This window comes from Chelonia mydas, chromosome 13 (assembly GCF_015237465.2).
Source record: "Chelonia mydas isolate rCheMyd1 chromosome 13, rCheMyd1.pri.v2, whole genome shotgun sequence".
NCBI classification, from domain to species: domain Eukaryota; kingdom Metazoa; phylum Chordata; order Testudines; family Cheloniidae; genus Chelonia; species Chelonia mydas.
In genome coordinates this window covers 38,815,683-38,829,937 of record NC_051253.2, presented here as the reverse complement: position 1 = coordinate 38,829,937, position 14,255 = coordinate 38,815,683, and the positions used below count along the sequence as shown (strand labels likewise).

Here is a 14,255-nt window from a genome sequence, read left to right as displayed (position 1 = left end):
TTGGGATGCAGGCTCTGGGAGGGAGTTTGGGGTGGGGTACGATGCAGGGTGCAGGCTGTAGGCTGGGGAAGGGGTGGGGGGTGCGGGCTCTGGGAGGGAGTTTGGGTGCGGGAGGAGGTGCAGGGTGTGGGCTCTGGGAGGGAGTTTGGGTGAGTGGTACGGGCTTTAGGCTAGGGCAGGGGGTTGGGGTGCAAGAGGGGGTCAGCAGGTCAGTACTTGCCTTGGATGGCTCCCGAAAGAGACTGGCACACCCCTCTCGCAGTGGCTCCGAGGCAGGGTGACCGGGGGTGTCCGCATGCCGCTGCCCACAACACCGCCCCTGCAGCTCCCATTGGCTGCAGTTCCCAGCCAATGGGAGCTGAGGAGTCACACTCAGGATGGGGGCAGCAGCAGAGACCCCCCACCCCAGTGGCCACAGGGACATGCCAGCAACTTCCGGGACCAGCCCTCCGCACAGAGCGAGCAGGAAGCCTGCCTTAGGCCCACTGCACTGCCAGAGGCAGGGGTGGCCAGGGGCCCCTATGCCCTTTTAAGTTGCCTGGGCCCCATGGCAATTGTCCCCTTCCCCCCACCCTCCCGTCGGCGGGCCTGGATCCATTCCCAGCTTCTGGCCAACAGAGACTAGGGCCACCCTCCCTGCCCAGCCTGGCTCATAGCTCATCAGACACAGGCTGACTCCTCAGGCCAGAGCGTCAAGAGGCTGGGTGTCTGCTGGGGAATTTGAATTCACCTCCCCGAAGATGTTCCCCAGGAAAAAAAAAAAAACACTCAACATTTTTTTGTTCCCAAAGTCCTTTTTGGTCCGGCATTTTGTTCCGTAGAGAGCTTTGAATGCCCAGGTCCCATCTCTCCCCTAGAGCGGTTCCATACAATCCTGGCCTACAATAATGCTTAAAGTTTGCATTTAATACAAGGGACCTCAACAATATTTTAACTTAATTCAGTTAAGGCTTTTCAAGGGTGTTGAAGGAACACAGGCCATGGGACTTCCCTGAATTAATTCGTGTTTGTGAAACAAGACCTCTTTTAGGAGGAACCTCCCCCCACCTTGATTTAAAAGTGGTCACACTTTAATTGTTCCAGCGGCTAATTACCCGCAATGTTGAAAGATATAGTTAAAGCAACCTTCTGTCTCTGCGCCACCTGGTGGGGAGAAGTATAGACACGCATTGTAATTTGAAAGCCTTCCATATACCCTTATTTTCCATTTTAAATCGGGAGCCAACAAAAGCAATTTAAAACGATTCTTCCAAGAATTTTGGCTGGGAATCTCAAAGGCGGCTAAGGAAGTTAGGCATGAAAATACCATTACATTTCTCCTTTGAAAATCCCAAACTTCATTCCTACTAAATCTATGTATGTACTTATATGATCCTAATTACAATAAAATGGGAGTGAGTCAATATATTTATACTCACAAGTCCAAAATGAGCTGGAGAAATATAAGTAGCTCCATACAGGGAAACTGAGGCACAGAGCTATTTAGTGATTTGTTCAAGCTCACACAGGGAGTCTGTGGCACAGCTGGGAACCAGGTCTCTGGCCAGAGTTCAAACCACAACCCCAGTTTTCCCTCGATTTCACCTCTAGGTCAGCTGCAGACTAACCTGAACCCCTCCCTCTTCCTTTGGGCTGGATTCTGATGAACCTTTCCCGCCTGCAGCTGCTTTCAGAGGCGTGAAGTTAATTTTCCTGTGAGCAGCAACAGCTGAGACCGTCAAATTCGGTCACTAGAGAGGGAAATTATGGAGACACGTTCCATTATCAGCACTTGGCTGTTGATTCATCTAGGTAAGCAGTCCGGGGCTCTTCAGAGCATCCTAAGGGAACCAGGCCCCCAACTTTCACTTAACTATAATTCTAACACTTTTCTTAACCCAAACACTAACTCTGAACCGCAACCCTAACACTAAACTCTATCCCTCACACTATCCTTAATTCACCTGGTGTGGGGCGCCTAAACCCCTTTAACTCCTTTGAAAGGCCCGCCTAAAGTGCAGTACACCTGAAACCCTCTCTGTGGGTCAAGTGCAATTAACTTACTGCCCTTGGATTTGATTGTCATGTTGCAGGTGTGGTGCTCTGTGATTCGGTCCAGTCCAAGGAAACCGAGATGTCTGGAACAGAAGGAGACCATGTGACCCTCAGTTGCTCCTACACGACCAGCTATCCCGGTTCCCTCTCTCTCTACTGGTACCGCCAGTATCCCAACCAAGCCCCCAGTACACTCCCCAGAGAGGCGCGAAGGGAAACACGTACCATCGTAGTGCAGATTTCGCCCAGGAGAGGTTTTCTTCCCAGGCTGCTGACAGCTCCACAGTTGTGAACCTCACAGCCCTGGAGCCTGCAGACACAGAGGTGTATCTCTGCACCCTGCAGCGGGCACAGTGACCAAGCCACATGACAGAGAGGTGCAAAAACTCTCCTTGCCTTGCTGCAGCTGAAGTTAGACATACTGAGGCTGGAAGTAGGGGCTCTTGGCAGATTTCTTATACTGTGAATAAACTCATAATTATGAGTAGTTTCGGTGGTGTCACGGTATCCCTTCCGATTCCCCTCAAAAGCAAATCACTGTGCAAAAGTAACAGTGGCCATACTGGGTCAGACCGAAGGTCCATCTAGCCCAGTGTGCTGTCTCCCGACAGTGGCAAATGCCAGGTGCCCCAGAGGGAATGAACAGAACAGGGAATCACCAAGTGAGCCATCCCCTGTCCCCCATTCCCAGCTTCTGGCAAACAGGGGCTAGCGACACCATCCCTGCTCAGCCTGGCTAATAGCCATTGATGGACCTATTCTCCATGCATTAATCTAGTTCTTTTTTAACCCTCTTATAGTCTTGGCCTTCACAACATCCTCTGGCAAGGAGTTCCACAGGTTGACTGTGTGTTTTGTGAAACAATACTTCCTTTCTTTTATTTTAAACCTGCTGCGTATTAATTTAATTTGGTGACCCCTAGTTCTTGTGTTATGAGAAGGAGAAAATAACACTTCTTTATTTACTTGCTCTGAACCAGACATGATTTTATAGACTTCTATAATTTCATAGACCTCTAAACAGTTGCACTAAAATATCACCCTTGGAGAAAATAAACGGGATGAGACTAGTCGGAGATTTTGTTTCTCTATTTATGGTTGGGTAGTGGTAAAAAAATGTAATGTAAAAAAATCCATTTTATCACTTAGTGAGTGTTAAAATATGGGTGGAATATTTTAATAAAATATCCTGAGTTTTGGATAACTGTTATGAGGTTACGTTACCGGTTCCAACTCTCACAGAGTCAGATAACTATTAAAACACAAACCAAAACTTGTATGCTAGAGTGGTTTGTTAGAGTACTATTGTTCGCTTGTATTATTTTAAATAATACACATGATTAAAGCACTGCTCCCTGTGTATATTTGGGGAAACGGCGGTTTGGTCATCGACAACTATTCGGTAAAAAGTATTTTAACCAGGAAGGGGAGGGGGAGAGAGAAACGCACACAACTGTAGAACAAGACAGACAAATATGAAAATAATTGTTCTAAATAGGTGTCGGGGAATTTCAAAGGAACCAAAGGGAGCTATGCACCTAACTCTCTCTCTCTCTCTCTCTCTCTCTCTCTCTCTCTCTCTCTGAATTTCTAATTTGAAAATTCCAGACTTCCTTGCTAAGAATCTAGTTACCTGTATGATCTTCTTCGGAGTGACATCGGAGCACCTCGAGATATCTGTCCTCACAATGCCCCAGTGAGGGAGAGAAACATGTCCATCTGTCTTGCACAGGTAGGGAAAGGGAGTCAGAAAGATATTCACTGGCTTGCCTAAGGTCAGAGAGGGGTGTGTGTAGCAGACCTGGGAACTGATGCAAGGTCTCCTATGTCACACCCCAGAGCCTTAACCACCAGCTCATTCTTCTTACCTCAATGTCACCACCTTGTCAGCTGCAGACTGAGCAGAACTCACCGCGTTTCCTGTGTCTGTTAAGAGTTTCCCAAACCTCCTCCCTCCCCCACTAGGCCGGATTCTGGCTAACCTTCCTCAGTTGTAGCTGCCTGCAGAGCCCTGAAGTTTAGAGTCCTCTTTGCAGCGGTATCTGGAGGGTCCCATTTAGTCACACAAGGAAAAAAATTCATGGAGCCGTATTATATAGTCAGCATTTGGCTATTTACTCACCTAGGTAAACACGCGGAGGTTTCTGAGGGGTCTAAGGAAGTTAAAATTGCTACTACCATTCAACCCTATCTGGAACCCTGACTCTCAGCCTCACCCTAAACCCGAATGCCAAACCCTTACCTTTAGTCTAGTCCTTAATTTAATGGTAATCGGGAGCCTAAACCCCTTAGGGTTCTTCGAAATTGCCAGTCTTACACCGCCATGCACCTGGAGCAGCCTCGGTGAGTCAGATACAAGTGAAATCATGTCCTTAAATTTCATTGCTTTCTTGCAGGTGCTGTGCTGGGGGACTCGGTCCAGTCCAGGGAACCCCGCCTCTCTGGAAGAGAAGGAGACGCTGTGACCCTCACTTGTTCTTATGAGACCAGCTCTACCGGCTACGTCTATCTCTTCTGGTATCGTCAGTTTCCCAACCAAGCCCCGCAGTACATTCTCTGGAGAGGAGTGAAGCAGGCCAGAGGTGACAGTGATACCGCAGGTTTCGCCAAGAAGAGATTTTCTTCCCAGGCGGATGACAGCTCCACAGTTCTGAGCATCACAGCCCTGGAGCCGGCAGACACAGCGCTGTATCTCTGCGCCCTGGGTGTGGCACAGTAACAGAATCACATAGGAGAGCCGAACAAAAACCCTCCCAGCCCTGCTTCATTGGATGTTCAGAGATTAATGCTGCTTGCAGATCCCCGGAGGGGACTCCTTCCACCATGTACAACCACATATTTTGGGTTGAATACGGGACCTCATTTTATCTGTTCTAGCTCCTCCCAAGAGTCAAGTACTTATTAAAGAGCTACATTCAACTGTCACGCTTGGAGAATATAAAGGGCACGAGCTAAACCAGGAAACATCTTCGACATTTCTCTCCACAGTTCTCCAGCGGGCCTCTCAGTGTGTAGTGTGGGACAAAAAAAAATTGCTCATTTGTATTAAACTGCGGTGTGCAAATATGTGGATTAAAATTTACATAACAAATGCAATTGAAGTCTTTATTTGTGGTAAAATTAGACAGAAAATGAGTGAGAAAAATACTGTTTAAAAACCCTATTTGTGGAAAATGTGGGTTACACGTTATTTAACAATTGCGGTCAAAATACCTAATTAGAGACGTGTCTGACTGGGTGAAGCTGCCCTTTACCACGCCACCAAAGTAAAACGAATATTCCAATCGGTGACAAATCCAAGTGATGGGCTGATTGGTTTGGTAACTGACATTCCTTTGTGTTACTCTCTAAAAAAGTACAGCCCCCGTTCGCTTCAAGCGATGCCTTCGATGAGTGTGGTGAGATAATGCCAGAGCAGCGCCATCTACTGGTGAATCGAATAAATACGTGTTGCGAGTTGAAACCCTCCCACTGTTCTACAGACTTTGAATGTTCTCCCATTGTAGCTGGAATGACAATAAACATACCAAGACTTTTAAACAATTCCTCCCAATTCACGAGAGCCGGGGAGAGTTAGGAGGCATGTTAGGAGCCCGACTAAATCCCAGTCTACATTACTAGTCTATACTACATGATCCCCGTCATTTTAATATCTGAGTGATTCAAAAGGACTTATCCTCAGAATCTCCATGGTCAGACAGAGAAATATTATCATTCCTCTGTACAGATGGAGAACTAAGGCACAGACAGACTGAGTGAAATTACCAAATTCTCCGAGGGACTTTGTGGCAGACCTGAGAAACTGGGACCAGCTCTCCTGCTTCCCAGAACTCAGCCTTCTCCACCACAGCCCCATCCTTCTTCCCTCCCTCTCTGCTCTAGCGTCAAATGCAGACTACCCTGAACCCGGTCTATTTCTTGTGTCTGTTTAGAGTTTTCCCTCCAAATTCCTCCCTCTTCCTCCGGGCTGGATTCTGGTCGATGTTCCCCACGCTGTAGCTGCAGATTCTGTTCCGAGCAACATCTGGAAGTGTCAGACCTGGCCTCTATAAAAGAAACCATGGAGAACTATTTCATTTCCAGCATTTGGATGTTTAATCTCCTAGGTAAACAGATTGAGATTTTTAAAAGAGCCCAAGCGATTTAGGCGACCAGCTCCTAATAAATTGTAAACCGAACCCTAGCCCTGCCCAGCACCCACCGCCTCACCCCATCTCTAATCCTAACCCCAATAATTGGAGTTACCTTGACCCTAATCCTAAAATTAACCTTAACGCCAACTTCATTTCCTTTGGAGCAAGGCGCCCAAATCTCCTAGGCTTTTTCGCAATCCACAGCCTTAAAGTGCAATGTGCCTGGAATCATTTACATGTGTCAGGAACAGTTGAGGTGATCTCCTTCGATGTGATTGTCTTGTTTCAGGTGGGGTGCTTGGGCGAGTGGATCCAGACCAGGGAACCCTTCCTAGCTGGAGCAGAAGGAGATTCTATGACTCTCAGCTGTTCTTACAATGCCAGTGATACGTGTGTCTATCTGTAGTGCTTCCGCCGTTATCCCAGCCAAGCCCTGCAGTAAGTTCTCCGCAGAGGAGCGAGGGGATTCACACTGAGTGATATCTCAGATTTCGCCCAGCAGAGGTTTTATTTCCCAGGCCGATGACAGCTCCACGGTTCTGAACATCACAGCCCTGGAGCTGGCAGACACAGCGGTGCATTACTGCGCCCTGCACAGGGCAGAGTGACAGAGCCACACAGGAGACCTGCACAAAACCTCTCCTTGCCTTGAGGCAGCGGAGCCTACAGAAATTAACATCAGAAGCAGCCCCCCTGAAAACGGTTTTTTACCTCATTCAATGCTCACATTTGTGGGCGATTATGGGGCTGTCAATTTAGTTCTTCCACTCCCCCTCCTCCATCAAATCAAGTTCTTACTCAAAATAGCAATATTAAAACACAGCCTTTGGAGAATATAAAAGACCAAGAAATTAAACCAGGAAGCACTTTGGGCAACTTTTCTCACCTCTAAACTGGACAGATACCGACTTAGGGTTCAAAATTACGAAAAGCAAGAGATACTGGAACTGAAACGTGGCTAACTAGTATGACTGAAAAAAAATGTAGATTAGAATTACTGTTAAATTCATTTTTTTGCAAAATTAGCATAAAATACATGAATTAAACTTAAATATAGGGTCGATATACATTAATTCAATTTAAATATGTGGTTTATATATACATTCAAAATACCTATTAATTGATACCTGTGATTAGGTGAAGCTCTGGTTTGAAATGCCCTCAAAAAATCCAATCGAAATGGAGGCGTGTTTTCTTCTCTTTGTTTGACTATTTAAGCACCTAGGTAAAAAGACTCGAATGTTCAATTTTTTTCTGAGAAATTTAGGAGCCCAACTCCCATTGGTCCCGAACCCTAACAATAAACCTCCGTACAAGCACCTTCCCTAACCCTCAGCCCGAACCACGCTCCAACCCTAACCTGAGCCCTGAACTTGCGTTTTAATCAATTAGGCGCCTCAAGGGCTTACGCGTGTTTGAAATTCAGTGTCTTAAACCCGTTCAGTCAGTCAAGCGCAGCTGAAATGAGTCCTGGGATTTGACTGTCTTTTGGCAGATGCTGGGTTGGCTGAGTCAGTCCGGTTCAGTGATCTCGGATGCCTGGAGAAGAAGGAGACACGGTGACGCTCGTATGCTCCTGAAGTAGTGGGTATCCTGACTTCTGTCTTTACTTGCACTGTCGGTATCCGAACCACATCCCACAGTGCATGCTCCGGAGAGGTGCGAAGTGGTGTGGGATAAATCTGCCACCCATGGGGACAGCTGGGATTTAAAAAGGAGATCAATGAATTTAAAAAATTCTATTTGAAAATGTTAGCAATTATGGCTAATTAAGGTATATCAATATATGACCCCCTCTAGCAGTCATATCTTAGCTCCATCATTAAAAACAGAAGAGGCAGAACTGCCATATTATTATCTCCTATTTACAGATGGGGAAAGAAGAACACAAATATTCTCTGACTTGCCCGAGGTCACCTTGGGCGGAGCTGGAACTTGGACCATGACATCCTGAGCCTACAGCCAGTTACTTTAAGCCTAAACCAGCCTTCTTCATTAACCCCATCGCTCCCACGAGCCTCATAGCTCCAGCTGCAGCCCAACCCCAGACTCCAGAGTGTGACCCGGGTCAGGAACGAGTTCCTCAAACTCCTCCCTCTCCGCTGGTTCGTGACGGTCCTTCAGCGAAGTGAAATTTAGCTTCCTCTTCGCAGCAGCACCCGCAGCGGAGCGTGTCAGGCCGGGTGGCTCTAGGAGAAGCTATGTTGAGGTGTTTTCGTCTCACCCTTTGGGTACTGACTCGTCTAGGTAATTGAGCGGGGATTTTCCAAGAAGTTTGAGAGAGTTTAAGACTCCTAAATTTCATTGAACATTAATCCCAACGTTAACCCCAAACCCAATGGTAACCCTATGTCAAACCCTGATATTGATTCTATGTACAAACCTCACCCTCATCCTGATTCAATTCTTGTTGAGCACTTAAATCTTTTAGGTTTCAGAGTAGCAGCCCTGTTAGTCTGTATTCACAAAAAGAAAAGGAGGACTTGTGGCACCTTAGAGACTAACCAATTTATTTGAGCGTAAGCTTTCCTGAGCTACATCCGATGAAGTGAGCTGTAGCTCAGGAAAGCTTATGCTCAAATAAATTGGTTAGTCTCTAAGGTGCCACAAGTCCTCCTTTTCTTAAATCTTTTAGAGTCCCTTGAAACCCCCAGGCGTGAGCTGGGTCCGTGGGTCACGCCCAGCTGAGAGGATGTCCTGCAATGTGATGGTCTTTTTACAGGTGCTGCGCTGGGTGACTCGGTCCAGCCCGAAGAATCTCAAGTGTCTGGAACAGAAGGAGATTCTGTGGCTCTCCGCTGTTCCTTCGATACCAGCTCTACGGATTACGTCTATCTGAATTGGTACCGTCAACATCAGAATCAAGCCCTGCAGTACATTCTCAAGAGAGGAGTGAAGCGAGCTCAGGGTTACACTCATACTGCAGATTTCGCCAAAAAAAGGTATTCTTCCCAGGCTGATGACAGCTCCATAGTTCTGAACATCGCCTCCCTGGAGCTGGCAGACACAGCGGTGTATTACTGCGCCCTGGAGAGGCCACTGTGAGAAAGCCACATAGCGGAGCTATACAAAAGCCCTGCCTTCCCTGCAGGGCTGGAGGTTGCAGACATTAAAGCTGCAAGCAGCTCTCCTGGGAAGAGTGATCACTCAGCAAAAAACACAGATTTTGTCGTGATCCAGTTGTTTAAACAGCTCCATTAAAATGGCACCCCTGGAGAAACACAGAATCCTAGGACTGAAAGGGACCTGGAGAGGTCTTCTAGACCAGTCCCCTGCTCTCATGGAAAGACTAGGTCTTATGTATTCTAGACCATCCCTGGTAGGTGTATGTCTAACGTGTCTTAAAAATCTCCTATGAGGGCGGTTCCACAACCTGCCTAAACAATTTATTCCAGTACTTAATTACCCTGGCAGTTAGGAAGTTTTTCCTGATATCCAACCAAAACCTCCCTTGCTGCAATTTCAGCTCATTGCTGCTTCTCCTACTCTCAGAGAACAATTTTTCACCCTCCTCCTTGTAACAACCTTTCATGTACTTGAAAACGGTTACCATGTCACCCCCCACCACTTTTCTCTTCTGCAGACCTAATTCCTGATGTGACATTGCACCCCATAAGGCTTTATGAAAATATGCTTATATATATATATATATATGACATAACTGGAAAAAGTTTTATGCTACATATGCCATGTAACATATCTCTGTATAGGTTATGATCTACTGAATCTATTCCTCCTGTTTGTATGCATGTATCATTTTTGTGTTCAAACTTATGAATATTGGCTGTGTACTTGCTTGCTTTTTCAGTAGCCTTAGTAAAGCATATGGTCAGCTTCTTGAGAAAGGAATGTGCAAGTTAAGTTCCCAATCAAGAAACATTTAATGTACAATGGATCTTGGAAGGCTCAATCCACATAAGAAGTCTACTTGAGGACGTTCAAGGTAGGATGTGAACCATGGCTGCTACCTGTAAGTTCTGAGTCATGCATGGACAGGTGACTTGCCCATGTGATTCCAAAACTCCATCTTGTAGCTGCGATTCTACACAGGGGGAGGGAGGGGTGTCCACCAACAAGAGAAAGTCTATTTAAACCCCTGGGAGACCCCTCCATTTTGTCTTTAGCTGCCTCAAGAGATAGCCTCTCCACCCCCAAGGATACCTGAAAGAAACTGGGACAAAGGACAGTACCTACAGGGGATGTGTATGATTGCTGGACCCAGACTAGAAGGAGACTAGTCTCTAAAAGAAATCTTACTGGAACATCTCTGAGGGTGAGATTTTATCTGTATTCAACTTCTTACTCTATTAGGCATAGGCTTGCGTGTTTTATTTTATTTTGCTTCGTAATTCACTTTGTTCTGTTTGTTAACACTTGGAACCACTTAAATCCCACTTTCTGTATTTAATAAAATCACTTTTTACTTATTATTTAACCCAGAGTATGTATTAATACATGGGGGTGGGGGCAAACAGCTGTGCATATCTCTCTATCAGTGTAATAGAGGGCGAAGATTTATTTGGGGTTTGGACCCCATTGAGAGTTGGGCATCTGAGTGTTAAAGACCAGAACACTTCTTAAACTGCTTTCAGTTAAGCTTGCAGTTTGTAAGACGTGGTTCAGACCTGGGTCTGTGTCTGTGGCCGGCAAGTGTGTCTGGCACAACCAGGCAGGGCTTTGGAGTCCCAAGCTGGCAGAGAAAGCAAGGGCAGAAGTAGTCTTGGCACATCAGTTGGCAGCCCCAAGGGGGTTTCTGTGATCCAACCTGTAACACCTGATAAATGTATCCACGTTCTTAAATGAACCCCAATACAAGAATTTCTGAGGGCTTCAGTTTATTTGTCTTCACAATCCACATTTGGGGCAGACAGAGATTATTTTATAGCTAGGGAAACCAAAGCCCAGAGTGGTGAATTGTCTTGATAAAGGTCACAAGGGAGTCAGGGGGAGAGGTGGGAACTGAAGCTAGCTCTCCCTGCACCCAGAGATGAGCCTTACCCACAAGCCTATTCTTCTTCCTACAAGCTGAGCACAATGTGATCTACAGACTAACCTGTATGCAGCGTGTTTTCTGAACCTCTTAGGAATTATCCAACTCCCTCCTTCTTTGTCCAGCCTGAGTTCTCTTGAACTTTCCCAAGTTGTAGCTTCCTGCAGAGACTTGAAGGTTAGTTTCCTCTTTGAAGCAACATCTGAGAGGGCCAAACTTGGTCCCTGTGGGAGAATCATAGAATCGTAGAACTGGAAGGGACTTTGAGAGGTCATCTAGTCCAGTCCCCTGCACTCCTGGCAGGACTAAGTATTAGCTTAGACAGGAAGAGAGGTGTTGTATTCTTATTATTTGGATATTTAATCTCCTGGGAAAATCTCCTACAGTCTTGCCAGGATTTCAGCTGCGGACTAATCTGAACCCAGCATGTTTCCTGTGTCTGTTTTGAGCTCCCCCAAACTCCTCTTTCTTCCACTCAGCTGGTTTCTGTTGAACCGTCCCTAGCCGGAGCTGCCTTCGGACACGTGAAGATTAGATTGCTCCTCGCAGCCACGTCTTGGAACGTAAAGCCTAGGTCGCTAAGGGAGAAATCATGGGGAAGTGTTTTATTCTTAGCAGTTGGATATTGAATCTCCTAGGTAAATCGACTGGGATTTTCAAAGGACTTTGGGCTCCCATGGATTCTCTTAAACCTACCCCAAACCTTTTACCTCAACCAGGCTATAACCGTAACCCAAAATCTAATGCTAATCCGAACCCGAACCCTAACCTTAAATCCTAAATCTAAGGGTACATTTGAACGTCAACTCTAGCCCTTATCCTAAATCAGGGGCGGGCAAACATTTTGGCCCAAGAGTCACAATTTATGGCTACTTATGGGTAAAAATAAAAGAAAGAAAGAAAGAAAGAAAGAAAGAAAGAAAGAAAGAAAGAAAGAAAGAAAGAAAATCCATTTGTGGTACAGTAGGTATAAAACAATATGAATTAAAAGATATAGATAAATAATACAATTAAAATACTCATTTGTTGCAGATCATGACTTAAAACATGGGGAAAATATACTGCGGCCTGCAGAGGGCATAGTGAACGAGCCGCCTAGCAGAGCAGCACAAAAACCCTCCGTTCCTTGTCACAACTAACGTTATTGAAGCTGGAAGGAGAGTCCCTCAGAAGACTTGTTACATTGTTAAAAGGATTCATTTCGGGGTGAGGGTGGCGGTGTGTGGGGAGGGATAGCTCAGTTGTTTGAGCATTGGCCTGCTAAACACAGGGTTGTGAGTTCGATCCTTTAGCAGACCGTTTAGGGATCTGGGGCAAAAATTGGGGATTGGTCCGCTTTGAGCAGGGGTTTGGACCATATGACCTCCTGAGGTCCCTTCACGCCATGATATTCTATGATTCTAAATTATTCCTTGCACACACACCCCAAAGTAAAATGTTCATTGAATAATTTACACTGAACAATCTGCACTTGGAGAGTACAAACGGTGGGAACTTAAATCAGGAAAGCTGTTAGACACCTTCGAGCAGCATATTCTGGGGATGTTTTGGAAAAATACCAGTCTGTTACCTGTGATTAAAAATTATGAGATGAAGTTGTAATATTTGTTGATATATAGAGTGAGGTTATATTTACACTTCCAAGTCTACACTGATCAAATCACAATTAAACCAGAAGACAAGCTTCTATTTTTGTGTGAAATGTTAGAAAACTTCTTATTCGTAGATGCATCAATTCCAAGGCCAGAAGGAACCATTATGATCATTTAGTCTGACCTCCTGTGTAACACAAACCAGAGACCTGCCCCAAAATAATTCCTGCAGCAGCTTTTTTAGAAAAACTTCCCGTTTTGGTGTAAAAAATTGTCAGGGATGGAGAATCCACCACAACCCACTTGGTAAATTATTCCTACAGTTAATTACCCTCACTGACAAAAATTAACACCTTATTTCTTGTCCGAATTTGTGTAACTTCAACTTCCAACCATTGGCTCCTGTTACATCTTTGTCTGTTAGGTTGTAGGGCCCATTATTAAATATTTGATTGTAATAGACCATATCAAGTCACCCCTTCACCATCTCTTTGTAAAGATCTTGAGCTTCTTGAGTCTATCACTATAAACATGTTTTCTAAACTTGTAATCATTCTCACAGCTCTTCTCTGAACCCTCTCCAATTTATCAGTCTCCTTCTTGATTTCTGAACACCTGAATTGGACAAAGTATTCCAGCAAGGGCCCCAGCAGTCCTAAATATAGAGTTAAAATAACTTCTCTCTGCTCCTATTTGGCGCTGTATCTCTCTTCTGGTACCTCAGTATAGTAACCATGGCCTGCCGTGCATTTTCCAGAGAGGAGCTAAAAGAGCCAGTGATGCTGCAGGTTTCTCCCAGAAGAGGTTGACAGATCCAAAGTTCTGAACATCACAGAACTGAGGCTGGCAGACACAGCGGTGTATTACTGCGCCCTGCAGAGCTCAAAGTGACAGAGCTACATAGCAAAGCTGGGCAAAAAGCCTTCCCTTCCTTGATGCAGTGGAAGTTAGGCAGTCTGAGCCTGGGAACCCCGGGTCTTAGCAGAATTATTACACTGCCAATAAATAAATATTTTGAGGTGATTGTACTGATGTCAAGCTAGTGCTTCCTATCCCCCCCAAACCAAATCTTTATTGAAATCTTTACAGTAATTTATCAACCCTGGATCATAGAATGGGCGTGAGCTTATTCTGTTAACATCTTGAGAATTTTTTTCTCTTCATAGACTAGCATATTTTGTAAATAAAGAGTAGTAAAAATACCGATTTTTTAAAAACTTGAGTTAAGATAGGGTTGTTAAGTGATTTAAATGAAGATAACCTGTTTATGAGTGTGCGTGGGAGATTTAAATGACTAGCTGCAAGTCTGCGACTGTCACAACCTATAAAGCACCTTCTGTTTTGGTGTGATTAGTTAGAAACCTCGTATTGCTTTGTATGACATTTTAATAATGCATGAGACTAAAGCAACGCTGTCCAGGTAGATTTGGGGAAAAAAACAAGGTAGCACAACCTACTGGTAAAAAGTATAATACACATGTCATTTGAATCTTTCCAGGTTCTATT

The 14,255-nt window shown here is 45.2% G+C and overlaps 1 protein-coding gene and 1 long non-coding RNA gene across 2 annotated transcripts in view; one reads left to right on the top strand and one right to left on the bottom strand.

Moving 5' to 3' along the window:
* Positions 1-14,255, top strand: part of LOC119563617 (immunoglobulin lambda-1 light chain) — a 216,385-nt gene that overhangs the window by 27,693 nt on the left and 174,437 nt on the right. The window lies entirely within an intron of this gene.
* On the bottom strand, positions 4,168-12,385 carry LOC122462794. The gene is made up of 5 exons (XR_006285590.1): positions 11,221-12,385; positions 7,295-7,868; positions 7,054-7,138; positions 6,404-6,502; positions 4,168-6,080 (listed from the first exon to the last, which is right to left on the bottom strand). It is a non-coding gene; the product is annotated as an uncharacterized LOC122462794 (long non-coding RNA).